Source organism: Plecotus auritus (genome assembly GCF_963455305.1).
Source record: "Plecotus auritus genome assembly, chromosome: X".
Lineage (NCBI taxonomy): Eukaryota > Metazoa > Chordata > Mammalia > Chiroptera > Vespertilionidae > Plecotus > Plecotus auritus.
The window spans coordinates 69,422,216-69,444,860 of NC_137784.1; the positions used below are offsets into that span (position 1 = coordinate 69,422,216).

Sequence of the window (22,645 nt, forward strand, 5' to 3'; positions counted from 1 at the left end):
AGGATCTAGAACCTCTGCAATAACGCACATAGAGTTATATAAGTTTTGGACGTCAGCGGATGCTGACTAATTTTGAGCTGCGGGGCCGCGCAGACTCACTTGCAATGCGGAAAAACAAGCTGTTGCCTGAAAAAACCTTGTCTGAGACTTTGAATGGGAAAGAAGCCTCAGCGAGGCATGGGCACATTGCCCCCTCGTGGTAGCTTTTAAAATAACAACAGAAAGTGGTGCAGCTACTCTAACCATATTTGGAGAAGGCTTAGTTTTAAAAGGCTAACTTTCAAGTACTAAAAGGATTGTGCAGTGGCACTATTATTTAAGCTTCATTTTGATTTCATCATGATTCTATCACAAACTCAGGTCAGTTGTTTAAAGTATGTAATTCCTTTCTTGTCAAAATAGCTGATGGTCCTCTCCTTTTTCCTCATCAAGAGGCAAACCAATCAACATTTTGTTGTAATCAATCTGAAGCAATTATTTAACCTCTATTGATGTCATTTTTGGGTGAACTGAACGTGATATTATAAATTTCTCCTTGGCATTTTTGCCTATTCTTTTCCCCCTCTTTTAAAATTGTTTTGTTGTCATTTTACTTTGGCTCTGGAATCTACTTCTATGTGACTCTATTTAAAAAATGAGGTTCAGAAATCAATTGAGCCAAGTTATTTTAGTTACTCAAGTAACATTTACTGACCTAGTTACTTTTGTCACATAGACCTGGGCAATATCTCAGTTTCCAAAAAGAAACAGATACATACGAGTGCAGGTTTCTGGTTCATTACATTTTCTTCAGATTCAAGATTATGAAGCACAATTAGAAACATTCTGATTTGATTTGTGATATTACTGTTTTCAACATAATCTGAATACATAATTGAAATGGGAATCTCATTTTCTTTGAAATTACTTTTCCAGTGGCTGAACACATGACACATTTCTCCTGCTATTCAGGCTCCTGTGGACCAACATTGAAGAAGATGGGATATGCATTGGAGTCTAAAAGTCACTTCATGATCTGTCATTTTCTTAGTATATTTTGCCTGTCTTGACTTTCCCATTACTTCAGCTGAAATCTTTACATGCTTCACATTTATTTTTTTTTAGCCTTAACATTTATGGTATTGATAGACACTGTTCATCAGCTGCTGTATTCTACATTTGAGATGAGTTTGTTTATAAACGCATGTAAACAGAGGATCCAACATGCCAAACGGTGGCTACAAGTATCTATAGGGTGATGGGAGCTGGTAACAGGAATTCCATAGAAAACTGCTATATACAGCAGGCCTAGGGAACAACCCAAATTCTAGAGAAGATCAAAAGGTCTAAGAGAAAAGTCTTTGGGACAGCGATAACAATAAAATACAAAAATGTATTGGAATGTAATTGAGACAATATTTATGTAATCAAGGAAATGTGCTAGTAGAGGTGAAGAAAAGTGTAATATGTAGAAATCAAGATAATAGTAAAACAAAACCAAAAAGCCCTGATTAGGGAAGGAAACATAACTAAAAAATAAACTATAAGGTAGGGTTGAAACAAGCTTTTAGCATAGTCAAAATAATAAACATTGAACTGATGTAAGATGCAGTTGTGATAGAATATAACAGTGGAGTAAGGACGAATATGTTCCTATGTAGGGGATGTGGCTCAAAGTTGGTGAAAAAAAAAAGGGGGGAGAAAAATGGCGGCGGAATAGACAGACGTGTTCCGAGCCTTGTCCCGGAGCAGAAAGAAAGAACAGCTGAGGGTCGCACTAGGAGTGTTTGTTCTATTGGGATAAGTGATTGTTCTATTGGAGTTTTATCCCCAATATATATAGTCTGTTTCCCTTTCTCTCTTAGTCTCTTTCTTGTCTCTCTTACTTTTTTTTCTTCTTTTTTTCCCTTTTCCCAATTTCATTTTGACACCCCTTTTTTTTTCTTCTTCTTTCTTTCTTTTTCCTCTTCTTCTTTCTCTACTATCCCCTAATTTGCCTTTCTCTGGTGGTCACCTTTATTGGAGGTTATTAATATCGTGAATACATTTCTGTTCAGTGCCTTGTGTGTTGTACCTGGTAGTGCTGTATTTTGTGCCTTTAAATCGACGCAGGAGAGAGAGAACTACATAACCAGACACACAGAGAAGAGAGACCATGGGGAGACAAAGACACAGCCCGCATATGAAAGAAAAGCAGGCATCACCAGAAAAGGAAGTAAACGAAATGGAAGCAAGCAACCTTCCAGAAAAAGAATTCAGAGAAATGGTCATAAGGTGGCTGAAAAGAATGGAAGACAAATTCGACAATATGAGCAAGAACCAAGAGGAAATGAAGAAGAACCAAGAAGAAATGAAAAATGACATCGCTGCTGTAAAGAACTCAATAGAAAGCATCAAGAGTAGACTAGAAGAAGCAGAGGACCGCATCAGTGAGCTAGAAGACAAGATGGGAAAAAATACTCAAGTAGAGCAACTTCTAGAAAAAAAAATTAAAAGGCAGGAGGAGAGCCTAAGGGAACTTTGGGACAACACGAAACAAAACAACATCCGCATAATAGGGGTTCCAGAAGGAAAGGAAGATGAGCAAGGAATAGAAAACCTATTTGAAGAAATAATGACAGAAAATTTCCCTGATATAGAGAAGAAAAAACCCACACAAATCCAAGAAGCTCACAGAGTCCCAAGCAAAATGAACCCCAAAAGACCGACGCCAAGGCACATTATAATTAAATTGGCAAACACCAACGACAAAGTAAGAATCTTAAAAGCGGCCAGAGAGAGACAGAAAGTTACATACAAAGGAACCCCCATCAGACTAGCAACTGATTTCTCAACAGAAACTCATCAGGCCAGAAGGGAATGGAATGAAATATACAAAGTCATGCAAAGGAAGGGTCTGAATCCAAGAATACTGTACCCAGCAAGGCTGTCAATCAAAATTGAAGGTGAAATCAGGAGCTTCACAGACAAAAAAGGACTAAGGGAATTTATTATCACCAAACCAGCAATGCAAGAAATGCTAAAGGGTCTGCTGTAAAAAAAAAAAGAAATAGGAAGCGAAGAAGGAACACAGGTGTAAAGAATAGGAATGGCGACAAATAAGTACCTATCAATAATAACTTTAAATGTAAACGGATTAAATGCCCCAATCAAAAGACATAGGGTAATGGATTGGATAAGAAAACATGACCCATATATCTGCTGTCTACAAGAAACCCACCTCAGAAAAAAAGACGCACACAGACTGAGGGTGAAGGGATGGAAAAAGGTTTTCCAGGCAAATGGAACTGAAAAAAAAGCTGGGGTAGCAATACTTATATCTGACAAATTAGATCTCAAACTGAAGGACATAACAAGAGATAAGGAAGGCCACTTCATAATACTAAAGGGAACAATCCAACAAGAAGAAATAACTCTGGTAAACATATATGCACCCAATACAGGAGCACCCAAATACATAAAAAAACTCCTGGAGGATATCAAGGGAGAGATTGACAGCAATACAATCATAGTAGGAGACTTTAATACCCCACTATCACCATTGGACAAATCCTCTAAACAAAAAATCAGCAAAGAAACATCAATCCTAAATGACTCACTAGACCAGATGGAATTAATTGACATCTTCAGAACATTTCACCCCAAAGCCACAGAATATACATTCTTCTCAAGTGCACATGGGTCATTTTCAAAGATAGACCATATGTTGGGACATAGGCAAAGTCTCTTCAAATTCAAGAAGATAGAAATCATATCAAGCATCTTCTCAGACCACAGTGGCATAAAACTGGAAATCAACTACAATAAAAACAACCCAAAGAAATCAAACACATGGAGACTAAACAGCATGCTATTAAACCATGACTGGGTTACCAGAGAGATCAAAGAAGAAATAAAAAACATCATGACAACAAATGACAATGAAAACACTACAATCCAAAATCTATGGGACACAGCAAAAGCAGTCTTGAGAGGGAAGTTCATAGCTCTACAAGCCTACTGCAAAAAACAAGAAACAGGGGTAATAAATTACCTAACCCAACAACTCAAAGAGTTAGAAAAAGAGCAACAAGAAAAGCCCAGTGTAAGCAGAAGGAAGGAAATAATAAAGATCAGAGCACAGATAAACAACATAGAGACCAAAGAAACAATACAAAAGATCAACAAAACCAAGAGCTGGTTCTTTGAAAGGATAAACAAGATTGATGAACCTCTAGCCAGGCTCACCAAGAAGCAAAGAGAGAGGACCCAAATAAACAAAATCAGAAATGAAAGAGGTGAAATAACAACAGATCCCGCCGAAATACAAAGGATTGTTAAAAAATGCTACGAACAACTCTATTCCAACAAACTGGACAACCTGGAGGAAATGGACATATTCCTAGAAAAATATAACCTTCCAAAACTCAATCAGGAAGAATCTAAACAGCTCAATATGCCAGTAACTATGGAAGAAATTGAAGCAGTCATCAAAGAGCTTCCGGCAAACAAAAGCCCGGGGCCAGACGGCTTCACAGGAGAGTTTTACCAAACATTCAAGGAAGAACTAAAACCTATCCTCCTCAGACTATTCCAAAAAATTCAAGATGAAGGAACACTTCCAAGCTCCTTCTGTGAAGCCAGCATCACCCTAATACCAAAACCAGATAAAGACAACACAATGAAAGAGAATTACAGGCCAATATCCCTCATGAATGTAGATGCCAAAATCCTCAACAAAATTCTAGCAAATCGGATCCAGCAGTACATCAGAAATATCATACACCATGACCAAGTAGGGTTTATCCCAGGAATGCAAGGATGGTTCAATATCCGAAAATCAATAAATGTGATACATCACATAAACAAATTGAGAGATAAAAATCACATAGTCATATCAATTGATGCAGAAAAAGCATTTGACAAAATCCAACACCCTTTCTTCATAAAAACTCTCAACAAGGTGGGAATAGAAGGATCATACCTCAACATAATAAAAGCTATATATGATAAACCCACAGCTAACATCATACTCAATGGGCAAAAACTAAAACCATTTCCCCTAAGAACAGGAACAAGACAAGGATGCCCACTCTCACCACTCCTGTTTGACATAGTACTGGAAGTATTAGCCATTGCAATTAGACAAGAAGAAGAAATAAAAGGCATCCAAATTGGAAAAGAAGAAGTAAAGCTGTCCTTATTTGCAGATGACATGATATTGTACATAAAAAACCCGAAAGACTCCATCAAAAAACTAACAGACTTAATAAATGAATTCGGTAAGGTAGCAGGATACAAAATTAACGCCAAGAAATCTATGGCATTTCTATACACCAACAGTGAACTTACAGAAAGAGAGACTAAAAAAGCAATCCCATTTTCCATCGCACCAAAAAAATTAAGATACTTAGGAATAAACCTAACCAAGGAGGTAAAAGACCTATATGCGGAAAACTACAGGACACTGAAAAAAGAGATAGAGGAAGATGTAAACAGATGGAAGAACATACCATGTTCATGGATTGGTAGAATCAACATCATCAAAATGTCCATACTACCCAAAGCAATCTATAGATTCAATGCACTCCCCATTAAAATACCAACAGCATATTTCACAGACCTAGAAAGAACTCTCCAAAAATTCATCTGTAATAAAAAAAGACCCCGAATAGCCACAGCAATCCTGAGAAAGAAGAATAAAGTAGAAGGGATCTCAATACCAGATTTCAAGCTGTATTACAAAGCCACTGTCCTCAAAACAGCCTGGTACTGGCACAAGAACAGACATATAGATCAATGGAATAGAATAGAGAATCCAGATATCGACCCAAACCAATATGTGCAATTAATATTTGACAAAGGAGGCATGAGCATACAATAGAGTCAAGACAGTCTCTTCAATAAATGGTGTTGGGAAAATTGGACAGATACATGCAAAAAAATGAAACTAGATCACCAACTTACACCATACACAAAAATAAACTCAAAATGGATAAAGGACTTAAATATAAGACGGGAAACCATAAAAATACTAGAGGAATCCACAGGCAGCAAAATCTCAGACATATGCCAAAAGAACTTTTTCAGTGATACTGCCCCTAGGGCAATGGAAGCCAAAGAGAAAATAAACAAATGGGACTACATCAAAATAAAAAGCTTTTGCACAGCAAAAGAAACCATCAACAAAACAACAAGAAACCCCACTGTATGGGAGAACATATTTGCAAATGGTATCACTGATAAAGGTTTAATTTCCAACATCTACAGGCAGCTTATACAACTTAATAAAAGGAAGATAAATGATCCAATAAAAAAATGGGCAACGGACCTAAATACAATCTTTTCGAAAGAAGACAGAAGGAAGGCCAAGAGACACATGAAAACATGCTCAAAGTCACTAATTATCCGAGAGATGCAAACCAAAATGACAATGCAATACCATCTCACACCTGTCAGAATGGCTATCATCAACAAATCAACAAACGACAAGTGTTGGCGAGGATGCGGAGAAAAAGGAACCCTCGTGCACTGCTGGTGGGAATGCAGACTGGTGCAGCCACTGTGGAGAACAGTATGGAGTTTCCTCAAAAAACTGAAAATGGAACTCCCATTTGACCCAGTAATCCCACTCCTAGGAATATATCCTAAGAAACCAGAAACACCAATCAGAAAGGATATATGCACCCCTATGTTCATAGCAGCACAATTTGCAATAGCTAAGATTTGGAAACAGCCTAAGTGCCCGTCAGCAGATGACTGGATCAGAAAACTATGGTACATCTACACAATGGAATACTATGCTGCCATAAAAAAGAAGGAATTACTACCATTTGTAGACACCTGGATGGAATTAGAGAACATTATGCTAAGTGAAATAAGCCAGTCAATGAAAGAAAAATACCACATGATCTCACTCATTTAGGGATAATGAAAAACATTATAAACTGATGAACCAAAAGATAGTTACAGAGGCAGTAAAGCATCAAACAGAGTGTCTAATTACAGCAGTAAGTTTAGGGAGAGGTGGGGGAAATAAGAGATCAACTGAAGGACTTGTATGCATGCATATAAGAGTAACCAACTGATGCAAAACATTGGGGGGTGAGGGCAGGTATGGGAGTGGGGTGGGGGGGGCAATGGTAAGATATGTACACATATAATACCTTAATAAAAATTTGAAAAAAAAAAAAGTTGGTGAAAAAAAGTTGAATGCCCATCATCCAAAAAAAAAAAAAAAAAGCCATTAGATAATGCTGTCACTAGGAAGGATCCAATCAAGAGAGAAACACCATTTTTTGACCAGAGAGAATTTAGCATAATTATTTTTTAAAATTAGGTATAAAATTCTCAGAAAAAGAAACTAAACCATCCCATTTACATTGCAACAAAAAATTAAGATACTTAGGAATAAACTTAACCAAGGAGGCAAATGACCTGTACTCAGAAAACTACAGGACATTAAAAAAAGAGATAGAGGAAGATATAAACAAGTGGAGGACTATATCGTGTTCATGGATTGGTAGAATCAACATCATTAAAATGTCCATACTACCAAAGGCAATCTACAGATTCAATGCAATTTCTACTAAAATACCAACAGCATATTTCACAGATCTAGAACAAATACTTCAAAAATTTATATGGAATCAAAAAAGACTCCAAATAGTGCAGCAACCTTGAGAAAGAAAAACAAAGTTGGAGAAATCACAATATCAGATTTCAAGTTATACTACAAAGCCACTATAATCAAATCAGCCTGGTACTGGCACAAGAACAGACACATAGATCAATGGAACAGAACAGAGACCCCAGAAATCTATCCAAGCCATTACGCTCAATTAATATTTGACAAAGAAGGCAAGAGCATATAATAGAGTCAAAAGAGTTTCTACAATAAATGGTGTTGGGAAAATTGGACAGATACATACAAAAAAATGAAACTAAACCAAAAACTTACACCATGCACAAGAATAAACTCAAAATGGATAAAAGACTTAAATGTAAGTCAGGAAACCATAAAAATCCTAGAAGAAACCAGAGGCAGCAAAATCTCAGACATCTCTCATAACAATATGTTTATGATACATGTCCTATGGCAAAGGAAACTAAGGAGAAAATAAACAAATGGGACTACATCAAAATAAAAAGCTTCTGCACAGCAAAAGAAACAATCAACAAAACAAAAAGGGAGCCCACTGTATGGGAGAACATATTTGGCAATGATATATCTGATAAAGGGTTAATATCCAAAATATATAAGGAACTCATACAACTTAACAAAAGGAAGACAGATAATCCAATTTAAAAAATGGGCAAAGGACCTAAATAGACACTTCTCCAAAGTGGACATACAGAAGGCCAAGAGACATATGAAAAATGTTCAAAGTCACTGATCATCAGAGAGATGCAAATTAAAATGACAATGAGGTACCATCTCACACCTGTCAGAATGGCTATCATCAAGAAATCAACAAATGACAAGTGCTGGAGAGGATGTGGAGAAAAGGAAACCTTAGTACACTGCTGGTGGAAATGCAGACTGGCGCAGCCATTATGGAAAACAGTTTGGAGTTTCCTCAAAAAGTTACATATGGAACTGCCATTTGACCCAGTAATCCCACTTCCAGGAATATATCCTAAGAAACCCAAAACAACAATCAGAAAGAATGTATGGACCCCTATGTTCATCACAGCACAAGTTACAATAACTAAGATATGGAAACAGCCCAACTGCCCATCTGTAGATGAGTGGATTAAAAAAGCTATGTACATTTATACCATGGAATACTGTGTGGCAGTAAAAAATAAGAATCTCTTACCCTTTGAGACAGCGTGGGAGGGACCTGGAAGAGTATCATGCTAACTGAAATAAGTCAGTCAGAAAAAGACAAGTATCACATGATCTCACTCATATGTGGAGTCTAAGTAACAAAATAAACTGATGAACGGAGTGGATCCAGAGACATAGAAGCATAGAACAGAGTGTGGAATCTCAGAGGGAAGGTGAGGAGGGTGGGTGGTTGGGAGGTAATCAATCAAAGACCTTGTATGCATATATGCATAACCCGTAGACACAGACAGTAGGGTGGTGGAGGCCTGGGGCAGGTAGTGGTGGTGGGCTGTAGTGGGTCAATGGGGGGAAAGGAGAACAAATATAATACTTTCAACAATAAAAAATTATTAAAAATAAATAAAAGTAGGTATAAATTTATTAACCAGGTAACTGACTGAAAAAGTCAAAAGAGAATTCTCAAGTGTCATAAAAGTAGCAAATAAAGGAAGTAGTTATCATCCCTAGGGTTGGGAAGGAAAGAGGCTGAATGATTGAAACTTCAGAACTTAGATGGGGCTTCCCATCCCCACTCCCAACTAAGACTCAGACCTCTGAGGAAGAGGCACTTCTCTGCCAGTGGTGGTGTCTCTGAGCTTTAAGTTGTGGCCTCTATGGGCCAATCAAATTTCACTTCAAGACAGTATTTGCTAAGGGAGCACATTTGGCTGACAGGCTGCCTTCAGTAGAAAGTCGCCTTGTGCAACTCTGAGAAAGTTCACAGAAGGGACCTGCACTGTCAGGAATGATGAGTTTCTTGTAGTACTGTCATGTTCATCATTGGCTGTGGTTGTATAGGAAGCCCATATCCTGCAGCACTATACTATAAAGCCTTTCCAGATAGCAGGTAGTCAAGTAGATATATGAGTCTGGTGTTCATAGAAGAAGTTTTAGGTGAAGATATAAATTTTGGAGTTGTTAGGATACTGGTGATGTTTAGCATCATTAGAGTGCAGTTATTTATGCAGAGAGAATATTGATCTCTGAGGTGAAACAACCATTGAAATAGGAGGGAAATCAGGACCATCACAAAGCTAGGAAAGGATGGAGTAGTCCACTCTGTCAAGTGGATAAGAAATGGAATAATTAAAGGAGAAAAAAATGATGATTGAGTCAGCTTAGAGAGATTGGAGGAAAATATAGACTGCTCTCTTTTTTAAAATATGTTTTTGTTGATTTCAGAGATAGAAACATTGATGATTATAGAGAATCATAGATTGGCTGCCTCCTACATGCTCCCTACTGGGAATGGAGCTTATAACCTGGGCATGTGCTCTGACTTGGAATCGAACCGTGACCTCCTGGTGCATGGGACAATGCTTAACCACTGAACCACTCTGGCAGGGCTACTAGTAAACTGCTCTTTAAAGAAACTTTGCTGAAAAAATAATTGGGAAGTATCTGGAGAGGAACATGGACCCAAGTGTTTTTATTTTAAGTATTTTTATTTTTTTTTTAATTTGAGGAGAGATATCCTAAAACATAAGAACAAGTTTGTTGATGGAAATGATCCAGTAGGAAGGAGAAATCCTATATAATAAAGAGGTAATATGCAAATTGACCATCATGCCCTCACAAGATGGCGGCCTATGACCAGGCTGGCAGGGGGGTTAGTGAGGGACGACCAAACGACTGAACAGCAGGCGGCGTGTAGCGAACAGGCCCGGGGGGGGGGGGGGGGTGGACCGTGAGGAGTGACCAGTTGGGGGCAACAAGGCTGGAAGGGGGGTGCAGTTGGGGGCGACCAGGCTGGCAGGGGGGTGCAGTTGGGAGTGACCAGGCCAGCAGTGAGGGCAGTTAGGGGCATCCAGGCCAGCAGAGGGAGGCAATTGAGGTGACCAGGCTGGCAGGGGGGGCAGTAAGGGGTGACCAGGCCGACGGAGGGGGGACAGTTAGAAACGAACAGGCCAGCAGGGAGGGGGCAGTTGATGGTGACCAGGCCGGCAGCGGGGGGCAGTTAGAGGTGATCAGGCCAGCATGGGAGGGGCAGCTAGGGGCAACCAGGCAGGCAGGCAGGTGAGCAATTATGAGCCAGCAGTCCAGGATTGTGAGAGGGATGTCTGACTGCTGGTTTAGGCCCGATCCCCAGGATTGGGCCTAAACCGGCAGTCAGACATCCCCCAAGGGGTCCCGGATTGGAGAGGGTGCAGGCAGGGCTGAGGGGACACCACCCCATGCACGAATTTTGTTCACCGTGCCTCTAGTATGTAATAAAGGGAAGAAAAGTATAACTGTAGGACCAGAGCTTTTGAGAAAGGGACTCAGGATCCAGAGCACAAATGGAGTGGCTGATCTTATTTTGGACTTTCATCTTTCACTGTAATAGGAAGAAAGCAGAGTATATGAGCACAGATGCAGGCAGATGAGGAGATGTGTTGGAAACTTGTGGATGTTTTCTTATAATTGTTGCTGTCTTAATGAAATAGGAACTAAAGAAGAGGTGTTAGAGATTTGAATAGAGATCAGAGAGGGATAGTGAGTAGCCTGGGGAAACCAGAACTGTTTAGGTGCACCTATTTTACCCTCAAATATTTGTCTTTAGAAAATCATTTTAATCACTAAAATTAAAGCCCAAAAGGTCAAATGCCTTATCCAGGATTAAGCATCTAGGTAGCAGCTGTATTTGAACTCCAGTTCAGGTCCCTTGACTCTGATTCCAGTACTCTTTCTGATCAAGCATTTCTGTGTATTTCATTTGTGTGTTCATAATGGTATTTCCTTTCCAGATGCTCATACCCCTGCTTAGAATATACCTTTTGTTGTGGAGGAGACCTTCTCTCAATGCACTGCTCTGAAGCATAGGCAGCCTTGTAAAAACCAAAAACTTTCTCCAAAGAGTGGTTTTGCAAGCAGAAACTCTACAATAACTTGCCCCTCAAATGTATTATAAACACAAAGTTAGCAATAGGCATCAGAATTGGACTGCATTGTGAAGCAGATGAGTGGATTGAGATGGCTGAGTGGTGGTGAGTTTGACAATTATTGACCAGTATTAAATCATGTATCAGGACAACAGTATGTAAGACATACATACTGGTAAAGGAAGATGAACATCTTCTGTGTTTCAGAAGGACATGTTCTTAAAATGCCAACTAGTGCATACAATATAGTTTATGCTGGACTTGCAATGATTAAGAGGAAAAGAGGAAGTGAAGATATTTTAGAATGACATGAGACTTAGAAACCACATCCTTATTTAATAGATGAGAAATATTAGGCTCAGAAAATTTAAGAATGTTTACAAAAGCTAATTAGAGAAAGAACTACACCTAAAAACCTGAGCCCAGAATCTTATTTCAGTCTTCTTTCCACTACAATATATGCTGTTTGTGTGTGTGTGTGGGGGGGGGGGGATGAAAAGATATTTAGCAGTCTGCATGTGTGCATGCATGTGTATGTAGTTCAGCAGCCATGACTACCTAGGTGTTGTCCTGAATCTAGGTCAGTGACAACATTCTCTATTCTGCTCTTTGTTAGCTGTGCCATTGTGAGTTGATTTCTACTCCTCTTTGAGGATTGATTTCCTCACCCAGAAATTAGGGTTGTTCATATATAATATGTAGACTTGTTATAAAAATCAAATGATGTTATGCAAAAAGATTCTAAATCATATTTGGCAAAATTTTGGGTGCCTAGTAAATGTTACCTCCTTCGCCTTTTTCTTTCTATTTTGTATTGAAGGGATAGACTAGATAGGCAAGTGTCTGCACATTTATATAGTGAAGAAGACTTTGTGTTTCTTTTGCCAAGGCTATGTCTGTGGGAGGGAATTTTTTTTTCTCAGAAGATACTAGTAGGTTCTCCCAAAGAGTAGAAGAATATAGAGTTCCTACTTATTGATTTCTTCCCTTACTAGGCATCCATATAGAGAATGAAATGTGGAGAGAGAGAGAGAGAGAGAGAGAGAGAGAGAGAGAGAGAGAGAGAGAGAGAGAGAGACTTGGATATATGGAGATAGAGATTGAGACAATTACTGTTTTATGGAGAGACACTAAGAGTGCCCCTAGTCTATTTGTACAAGAAATAGAATTCGATGGGTACTTGTGAATATAAAGAGGACTTTCTTTTTTAAAAAATAGTTATTGTTGAGAGTATTACAGATATCCCCCTTTTCTCCCCATTGTCCCCCTAAACCCAGTTTCTGCCCCACCCAGGCCTTCAACATCCTATTGTCTGTGTCCATAGGTAATGCATATATGCATATAAGATCTTTGGTTATATCTCTTCCCATCCCCCATTCCCCTTCACTCTGAGCTTCATCAGTCTGTTCCATGTCTCCAAGCCTCTGATTCTATTTTATTCATCAGTTGATTTTGTTCATTAGATTTCTTGTTCATTTATTTTTTTTAATTTTTAGATTCAATTATTGATAGACATGTATTTATTTTCATTTTATTGTTCATATTTTTATCTTTTTTTTCTTCTTCTTCTTCCTCTTCTTAACACCCTTCAACATTTCATGTAATACTGGTTTGGTGGTGATGAACTCCTTTAGCTTTTCCTTGTCTGTGAAGTTCTTTATCTGACCTTCAATTCTAAACAATAGCTTTGCTGGATACAGTAATCTTGATGGTAGGTCTTTGCTATTCATCATTTTGAATATTTCTTGCCACTCCCCTCTAGTCTGAAAAGTTTTTGTTGAGAAATCAGCTGACAGTCGTATGGGCTCTCCCTGGTAGGTAACTAACTGTTTTTCTCTTGCTGCTTTTAATATCCTCTCTTTGTTTTTAACCCTTGGCATTTTAATTATGATGTGTCTTAGTGTGGGCCTCTTTGGATTCCTATTGTTTGGGACTCTTTGCACTTCCTGGACTTGTAAGCCTATTTCATTGACCAGGTAAGGGAAGTTTTCTGTCATTATTTCTTCAAATAGGTTTTAAATATCTTGCTCTGTCTCTTCTCTTTCTGGCACCCCCCTAAAATGAATGTTGGTACGCTTGAAGTTGTCCCAGAGGCTCCTTACACTACCTTCATATTTTGGGATTACTTTTTCATTTTGCTCTTCTGATTGGGTGTTTTTTGCTTCCTCATATTCCAAATTGTTGATTTGATTCTTGGGATTATCTACTCTACTGTTGAATACCTGTAAATTAATCTTTATTTCAATTAGTGTATGCTTAATTTCTGACTGGTCCTTTTTCATGTCTTTGACATTCTCACTAAGATACTTGAAAGTCTCACTAAGCCCCTTGAGGCATTCATTAAGTTTCTTGAAGCTTTCATTAATATCCTTGAGTAAACTTATAACCATTGTTTTGAACTCTGTATCCAATAGTTTGCTTGCTTCCATTTCTTCATTTGTAACATGTTTCTTTGTCTCTGCATTTTGGCTGCTTTCCTGTGTTTATTTCTATGTATTGTTAGAGCTGTTATGTCTCCTGAAATTGGTAGAGTGTTCTTGTGTATTAGGTGTTTTGCAGGGCCCAGTGGCTCAGCCTCCACCATCACATGAGCTGAGCACTCTAGGTGTGCCCTTGTGTGGGCTGTGTGCACTGTCTTGTTGTAGTTGAGCCTTAATTGCTGTTGACATCACTGAGAAGAATTGACCTCCAGTCCAATTGGCTATGAGGGCCAGCTGTGTCTACAATGGAGCAGGACTTGCTGTGCAGGGCATACCCCTATGTGGCAGGACTTATTTCAGTGGGGCTTTGGTGCTCACTGAGTCTGCCCCCTGAGTGTGTCACCTGTGGATGTGTAGAGTTATAACCTTGTATGATCTGAAGCTGTCCTCTGGTTGCACTGACTCTGGGGCCTCCTGGGAGGTACAAAGTCAGCCACTGCCTGGAGCCACCTGGAAGGATCTAGAGAGAAATCTGCACATGGATCCTAATTGTATTGGGCTAGGAAGTACCCAGGTGAGGTGTAGCAGTGAAGCAAGGCAAGCTGGTGCCAGTGCTGGGTCTTGGGCTTTTAACTGATAGGTTTTTGGCATGCTAACTGGAGCTGCTGCTTGTTTGAGAGATTTTAGCAAGTCTGAAGCCTGAACCAGTACAGGCCATTCATATGTAAAAGCAGCTGCAAACAGCTTGGGTGGGGCTGAAAATTGGATGGGGCAGGGTCTTAGGGAATCCCTAGGGCAGAGCAAACAGTATGGGTGATGCTGATGGAAACTCAGATATGGCTGCCAGTTGCTCTCAATGAGGGAGGTCATAGGTCGTAGCACAGGAATAATGACCCCTGTGGGCACCCCTGTCTTGGAGAAAGCCACCACTGATTTCCTGACCCACTGCCAGACAGTCCAGTTCCTCCCAATAAGTCTCTGGATTCCCCCAAAGCTACTGCCTGGTGCTGGAGCTCAGAGGAAGTGGGACCATGTACATTTGTGTGCTGGCTCTTTAAGAGGAACACCTGGGTCTCCATCACCCTCCATGACACTCAGCCATAATCCTCATTGATTTTTACAGCCTGAAGTTATGGGGACTTCTCTTTCCAGCTCTGGGACCCTGGGCTGGGGAAATGGTGTGAGGCTGGGCCCCCTTGCTTCTCACAGGAGGCCTCCGCAGCAGATATCCCTTCTGATTAAAAACACCACACCTGGGTGCTGGAACAGCCCGTTCTGCACCTTCACCCCTTCTACCAATCTCAATGTGCTTTCTCTGTTACTTCTGTAGTTGTAGGACTTCCATTTAGCCAGATATCAGGCAGTTCTGAATGATGGTTGTTCTGTATTTTAGTTGTAATTCTTATGTGGTTGTGGGAGGTGGTGAGTACCAGTGTTTACCTATGTTGTCATCTTGATTCTCAATGGAGGACTTTCTTAATAAGGAAATGAATCTGGCTCATTCATAATGTAAAAACTGTCCAGTTCTTAGGAGATAATTTTTGACTGTCAAACTAATTTTCTGTTGTGCATACAGGATGGTGATTTGTATATTGAATGTTAAATCACCAAGTGTCTTTCCTTATCATCATTGCAATATCTTGGCCATGCCTAGCTGCTCAGAGAGATAACATGGCTGTTAGTCAGCAGAGAATCTTATGAGGCATTTACTGTAAGTTGTATTTGGTAATACATTTGGAAGTACAGTGCATGATTTTCAGTAACACTGAATGAAATCTACTTATGCAGCAAATAAACATGCAAATATGCTTATTGACAGCCAACTGTGATTGGGTAAGGGCTGTTAAAATCACTTCATTTCAGAAGTTCAGAAGCTTATGGAGAACAAATTACAAATCCTTTGTCTTCTTTCTCATGTTCAGACCAAAGGATTTCATGAGATGGCACACTTTGTTATTTTTTCCTATTTTTATACAGCATAAATAATGTTTTCTTTTCAAGGCAAGCTATGACTAATTAATATGTTCCGTAAAAATTGCATTAAAATGAATGACATTTTCATCATAATATGCTAACTTGAATACATATAGAATGTTTTAATTCTTCAAGTAAAATGTGCATCTTTTGAAAAATATTTCTTTTAGGAATTCTTGTTACAGTGTTCAGAAACATACATTAAATTAATCATATTTTTGCAATCAAGGTGATAGTTAATGAATAATGAACAAAGTTTAGATTTAGATGAAAGGCTTGTTTGTTTGTTCACCAGTGTTTATATAAAGTCTAGGCACATGTTTGTTGCTTTACTAGTCCCATAATTCCTCCCCCCTCCCTCAATTTTAGTCTAGTCTGTCAGCCAATTAATGGCTTCATTTCTATCCCCTGCCTATCTGGATCCCATGTTTAATTGCTTTACAAACACTCTCTGGAACTCCTTTAATCTCTTCTCCATTTTTCCTGTTGCCCACTTTCTGGAAGAGTCCAATATGCTGATTAAATAAATTCAAGTACTTATTTGGTTCCAACTGTATTCTTTTGACTGTCTTCTTCAATCCTTCACTGCCCCTCCTCAGGTTCACCCCTGGCCACGCTGGGCATGGTTCAGTTAACCTTCTTGAAGCTGTTCTTTCATAGATGTAGCAATCCATTGATCCACACCCAAGAACGTGTACCAGCTTAGGAAAATTAAGAATCTTTTCCAAACCCCACTTTTTTCTTCACTTTCAGACATCTACTTTCATTCACCAAAAATAATGTAATACAGAACTTATGAAAAATGGGAAATATTATTTTACAAATTTTTAACTATATATATATAAAAGCCTAAGCGATCATTACAACCAAATGACCGGAATGACCGGTTGCCCTGTTGTTATGATGCGCACTGACCACCAGGGGGCAGATGCTCAATGCAGGAGTCACCCCCTGGTGGTCAGTGAGCTCCCACTGTCAACCTCCCACAGCCAGCCAACCTCCCCCAGTCCCTCCCCTTGTTGTTCCCCCATCCCTCTGGCCCTGTCCAGCAGCTGGCAGGCCCCATCTGGCAGCTAGCAGGCCCCTGCCAGCCCAGCCCCAGTAGGGACTGGGAAAGACAGCCCCTATAGGCCCTGATCACCAGCCAGGCCTAGGGGCCCCACCCGTGCACAAATTTCATGCACCAGGCCTCTAGTATCCAATAATTGAGATGTATTATGATGAACACAACAATCAATTAGTTATAAGTACTGAAAAAAAAGTTTAGATAGCAATTTAAATCAGTGGGGAAAACAGTACAGTTATAATTATATGTATCAAAATGTATTATACACAGGTTAAAATTTTAAATCTAAAAAAATGAAACCATAAAATAGCAATGAAAATATACAGGTGAATATTGTCTTATTTGGAGATAGAGTTGGGATTTCTGAGCATAAAGCCCAAGAAAAATACTGCTAGAACTATAATTTAAGCATTTGAAACTATTATTTGTAAAAACAACTAAAAGAAAATTTGATGGAATTAAAAGTGAAAATACTTGTTACTTATAAGACAGATACATACATACATTATTGATGTTCCAACATGTAATTAAATGATGAACATATCATTAAAAAACAAAGGACAAACATCTTGAACAAATTAAGACATCTAAATAAGGAACAAACATAGAAAAATTCTTTATTTGATTAGTTATGGAAGATATTGCTAGCTGCTTACCAAAGTCTGTTTCCATTATTTTCTTGAGTACAATGCTACATTATATCCCCAGAATTCTCTGTTAAGTATGATCATGTAACAAAGCTCTTCTATGGAAAGCGAGTAGAAATGATGTTTGACTATTTATTTTTATTCTAATATTTTCAATTTTTTTTCACAAATAGGATATTTTATTTGTCACCATTAAATGTCTGAATTTTAAACAGATTCTTGGACTGGAGGCTCATATCCATCAGCTCGTTCAACTTTAGCACATGTCTCATCCCCAGTAGCTTTTCCAAAACTGCTACCTTCACCATTCATGCTCCATGAGTTTTCCCAATTCACACTTGGGCTTCTTCAGCATTTTGACTTTTCTAACAAAGACATCATGGAGCAGATAAATAGATTGGCAAGGCTTTTCTATGTCTTTTCCAATGCTGTCTGGAATCAATTTATTGACCACTTCTTTCAAGTCATTTGTCTGCACCTCTCGAGTGATGATTTCCATCATCATCTTCTGGATTTGGCGAACCTGCTGATGCTGAGCATAAGAGGTCTTCTGAATCTGATTGTTGTGCTTTTTACTAAAACCAGCACAGAATAGATGAAGCAAATAACCATCGGTAGTCTTGACATCGACATGAGCTTCAATCATGGTCTGCCACTTCTTGACCATAGAGCACATTTTGTGAGGGGTAAGAAAAAAGAGAACATTGATTCAATCTTTGGTATTTGCAGAAAAAATACCAAATGGTAATTATACTGGATTTGTGAAAACATTTAATCTTTTGGAATGCTGCTTGGAAATCTCCCAGCATTTTGTTTATAGACAAACTAGCATATTTATTAATGTCTTTCATTGGTAAACTAAATGTTTAACAAATTTTGATTTCATGGAATTCAAAATGAGAAAAAGTATTTCTGAAAATTAATGTGTAGGAAAAAATGAGAATATTATAAAAGCCAGATAACTTAATTAAAATGACAAAATTCTGTACAGAATTAGTTAAAAACCATTTGCATGCTGTCTTCCAGGAAATATATGGGACCTGGGCATGTGTCAAAATATTGTCTTTCAGCACACCTACTTCATCTAAGATTATAGTGTGCAATGAACTTATCGATACTTTTGAAGGCTCAGTTCTTTTCTTCAACACCAAGAAGCATTGTTCTAAAATGTACAATGGCCTATGCAAATAACCTAACCAGAGACATTGCATCATTAGAATAAAAAATCAATGTGCTGTTTATTATAGGTAGAGGTCACTTTGCTGTCAAAGCAACACAGTATGGGAAACACTCCAGAAAGATTGAGGCATATTCCCCAGTGTTAGATGTAAAAGATTATGTTCATGTCTGATCTATAGATTCAGAGATGTGATATGTTGATTCTGCAAGAGAACATATTGTCAAATGATGAGATCCAAAATCTTTAGGAGGAAGTCCAGAAACTCCTGCAAACACTTTTATTACTTATTATCAAGTAATCTTGATTTTTACATACAATGGTGTAAGCTAGAACTTGTGTCATTCATTCTTGCATTTAAAACAATTATTTTGGTTGTGCTATGTGTATCCACTGAGTTAAGCACTGAAAATGCCAAAAATGACACTTTAAAACTAAAATACCTAAAGACTCCATCAAAAAAAACCTGCTTGATTTAATAAATGAATTTGGCACTGTAGCAGTTTACAAAATTAAGATCTAGAAATCTATGGCTTTTTTATACACCAATAATGAACTCACAGAAAGAGAAAATAAAAAAAGAATCCCATTTATCATTGCAACAACAAAAAAAAATTAAGATGTATAGGAATAAACTTAACTACGGATGTAAAGGACCTGTACTCAGAAAACTACAGGACATTGAAAAAAGAGATAGAGGAAGATATATACAAGTAGAAGAATATATCATCTTCATGGATTGGTAGAATCAACATAATTAAAATGTCCATACTACCCAAAGCAATCTATAGATTCAGCACAATCCCCATTAAAATACCAATGGCATATTTCACAGACCTAGAACAAACTCTCCAAAAATTTGTATGGAATAAAAACAGACCCCAAATAGCCACAGCAATCCTGAAAAAAAAGAACAAAGTTGGAGGCATCACAATACCAGACATTAAGTTATATTACAAAACCACTGTTCTCAAAACAGCATGGCACTGGCATAAGAGCAGACACATAGACCAATGGAACAGAGCAGAGAATCCAGAAATTGACCCAACCCATTATGCTCAATTAATATTTGACAAAGGAGGCAAGAGCATACAATGGAGTCAAGACAGTCTCTTCAATAAATGGTGTTGGGAAAATTGAACAGATACATGCAAAAAAAAAATGAAACTAGACCACCAACTTACACCATACACAAAAATAAACTCAAAATGGATAAAAGCCTTAAATGTAAGACGGGAAACCATAAAAATCTTAGAAGAATACATAGGAAGCAAAATATCCAATATAGCTCATAGCAATACGATTACTGACACATTTCCTAGGACAATGGAAGCAAATGAGAATACAAACAAATGGTACTACATCAAAATAAAAAGCTTCTGCACAGCAAAGGAAACCATGAACAAAACAATAAGAAAACTCACTGAATGGGAGAACATATATATTTGCCAATGTGACAGCTGATAAGGGTTTAATCTCCAAAATTTATAGGGAACTCATACAACTAAACAAAAGGAAGGTAAACAATACAATAAAAAATGGGCAAAGTACCTAAATAGACACTTTTGAAAGTGGACATACAGAAGACCAAGAGACATATGAAAACATGCTTAAAGTCACTAATTACCTGAGAGATTCAAATTAAAAGGAAAATGAGGTATCACCTCACACCTGTCAGAATGGCTATCATCAACAAATCAACAAATGACAAGTGCTGGGCGAGGATGCAGAGAAAAAGGAACCCTCATGCACTGCTGGTGGGAATGCAGACTGGTGCAGCCACTGTGGAAAACAGTATGGAGTTTCCTCAAAAAATTAAAATGGAACTTCTATTTGACCCAGTGATCCCACTTCTAGAAATATATCTTAAGAAATCAGAAACACCAATCAGAAAGGATATATGCACCCCTATGTTCATAGCAGCACAATTTACAATAGCTAAGATTTAGAAACTGCCTAAGTGCCCATCAGCAGATGAGTGGATTAAAAAACTGTGGTACATCTACACAATGGAATACTATGCTGCTTAAAAAAGAAAGAACTGCTTCAATTAGCAACAGCATGGATAGACATGGAGAGCATTATGCTAAGCGTAATAAGCCAGTCAGAGAAAGATAAATATCACATGATCTCACTTATATGTGGAATATAATGAACAACATAAACTGATGAACAAAAATAGCTCCAGAGACAGAGAAGCATCAAACAGACTGTGAAACCTCAGAGGGAAGGCAGGGGAGGGTAGGGTGAGGAGGTGTAAGAGATCAACCAAAGGACTTGTATGCATGCATATGAGCATAAGGAGTGGACACAGACACTGGGGGGGGGGGGGTGTGCACAGTGAGGGCATGTGCTAGGGGGTGGGAGGGGCCAGGGAGAAGTCAATGGGGGAAAAAGGAGTATGTAATACTTTAAACAATAAAGAATTTTTTTTTTAAAGAAAGAACTCTTACTATTCTCAACAGCATGGATGGACCTGGAGAGCATTATGCTAAGTGAAATAAGCCAGTCAGAGAAAACTACATATCACATGATCTCACTCATTTGTGGAATATAATAAACAACATGAAGTGATGAACAAAATAGATCCAGAGACACAGAATCATCGGACAGACTGTCAAACCTCAGAAGGAAGATAGGGGTGGGTGGGGGGTGATAAGAGATCAACCAAAGAACTTGCATCCATATAAGCATAACCAATGGACAAATGGACACAGACAGTGGGGGCGGGGAGTGAAGGCCAGGGCTGGGAGGGCGGGGGCAGGCTGGGAGAGGACAATGGGGGGGGGGGGGAAAGGGGACATATGTAATACTTTCAGCAATAAAGAATTAAAATTAAATTAAATTAAAAACTGAAATACCTTTAAAAATGAAATATTAAACCAATACAAGAAAATGCACAAAGTGGAATTTTAATTTGTTACACTTTTAAAGATCAAGCTGACACCGGGCTTGGCTAGCTCAGTTGGTAGAGCATGAGACTCTTAAAGATCAAGCTGACAATATATACTTATTAAAGTAAATCCATAAAACATGGGTGCTATCATTATGCACAACAAAATTTTCAACCCAAACCTATAGGTGATGGTAGCAGTTTGTTTGTGTATATTTTCTTTTTTTTTAAGTTATTTAGACAATCCTCATTTACACATGTAAAATATAACAATTATTAACTTTGTTAACAATTCTTTTTGGAATCATTTAAACTGATCTGGAAACTTAAAGGTCTTAAAGCCCAATCTCTAATTACTTAAAAATAAAATATCATAGTTGTTAAGACCATGGACATTTTAGCAGAGTGATTAAGTGCATTCAAATTCAACCAGACTGTTACTTTCCATCTCTACAATCAAGGGCAACTTAAATACCTTTCACAAGTCTCAGGGTTTGTTTTTTTTTTCCAATTGCAGCATAGAAATGAAAACAGTATATGCCTCATGGTATGTAAGAATATAATGATTATCCATGTAAAATACTAAGAACTGGCTGATACATAATAAACACTTAATAAAAGTTATAATTATTATTATTATCTGTAATAACAACTGGCACTTTTTATCATACTTATTTTAGCTACAAACCACCTCAAAATAGCTTATCAACTAAAACCAAGTGACCTTATTTAATCTATTACCATTGAGTTGCATTGCCCTCAACATGAGGCTAAGAATAGTTCCTTCTCTTAGGGATGCCCTGATACAAACTGTTG

At 38.2% G+C, this 22,645-nt stretch overlaps 1 pseudogene across 1 annotated transcript; it reads right to left on the reverse strand.

The window, feature by feature from the left end:
- Positions 1 to 17,966: 17,966 nt before the first annotated feature.
- Positions 17,967 to 18,435, reverse strand: LOC308240006 (small ribosomal subunit protein eS1-like; annotated as a pseudogene). Its single transcript has one exon. The product of its transcript is annotated as a small ribosomal subunit protein eS1-like (transcript).
- Positions 18,436 to 22,645: the final 4,210 nt, after the last annotated feature.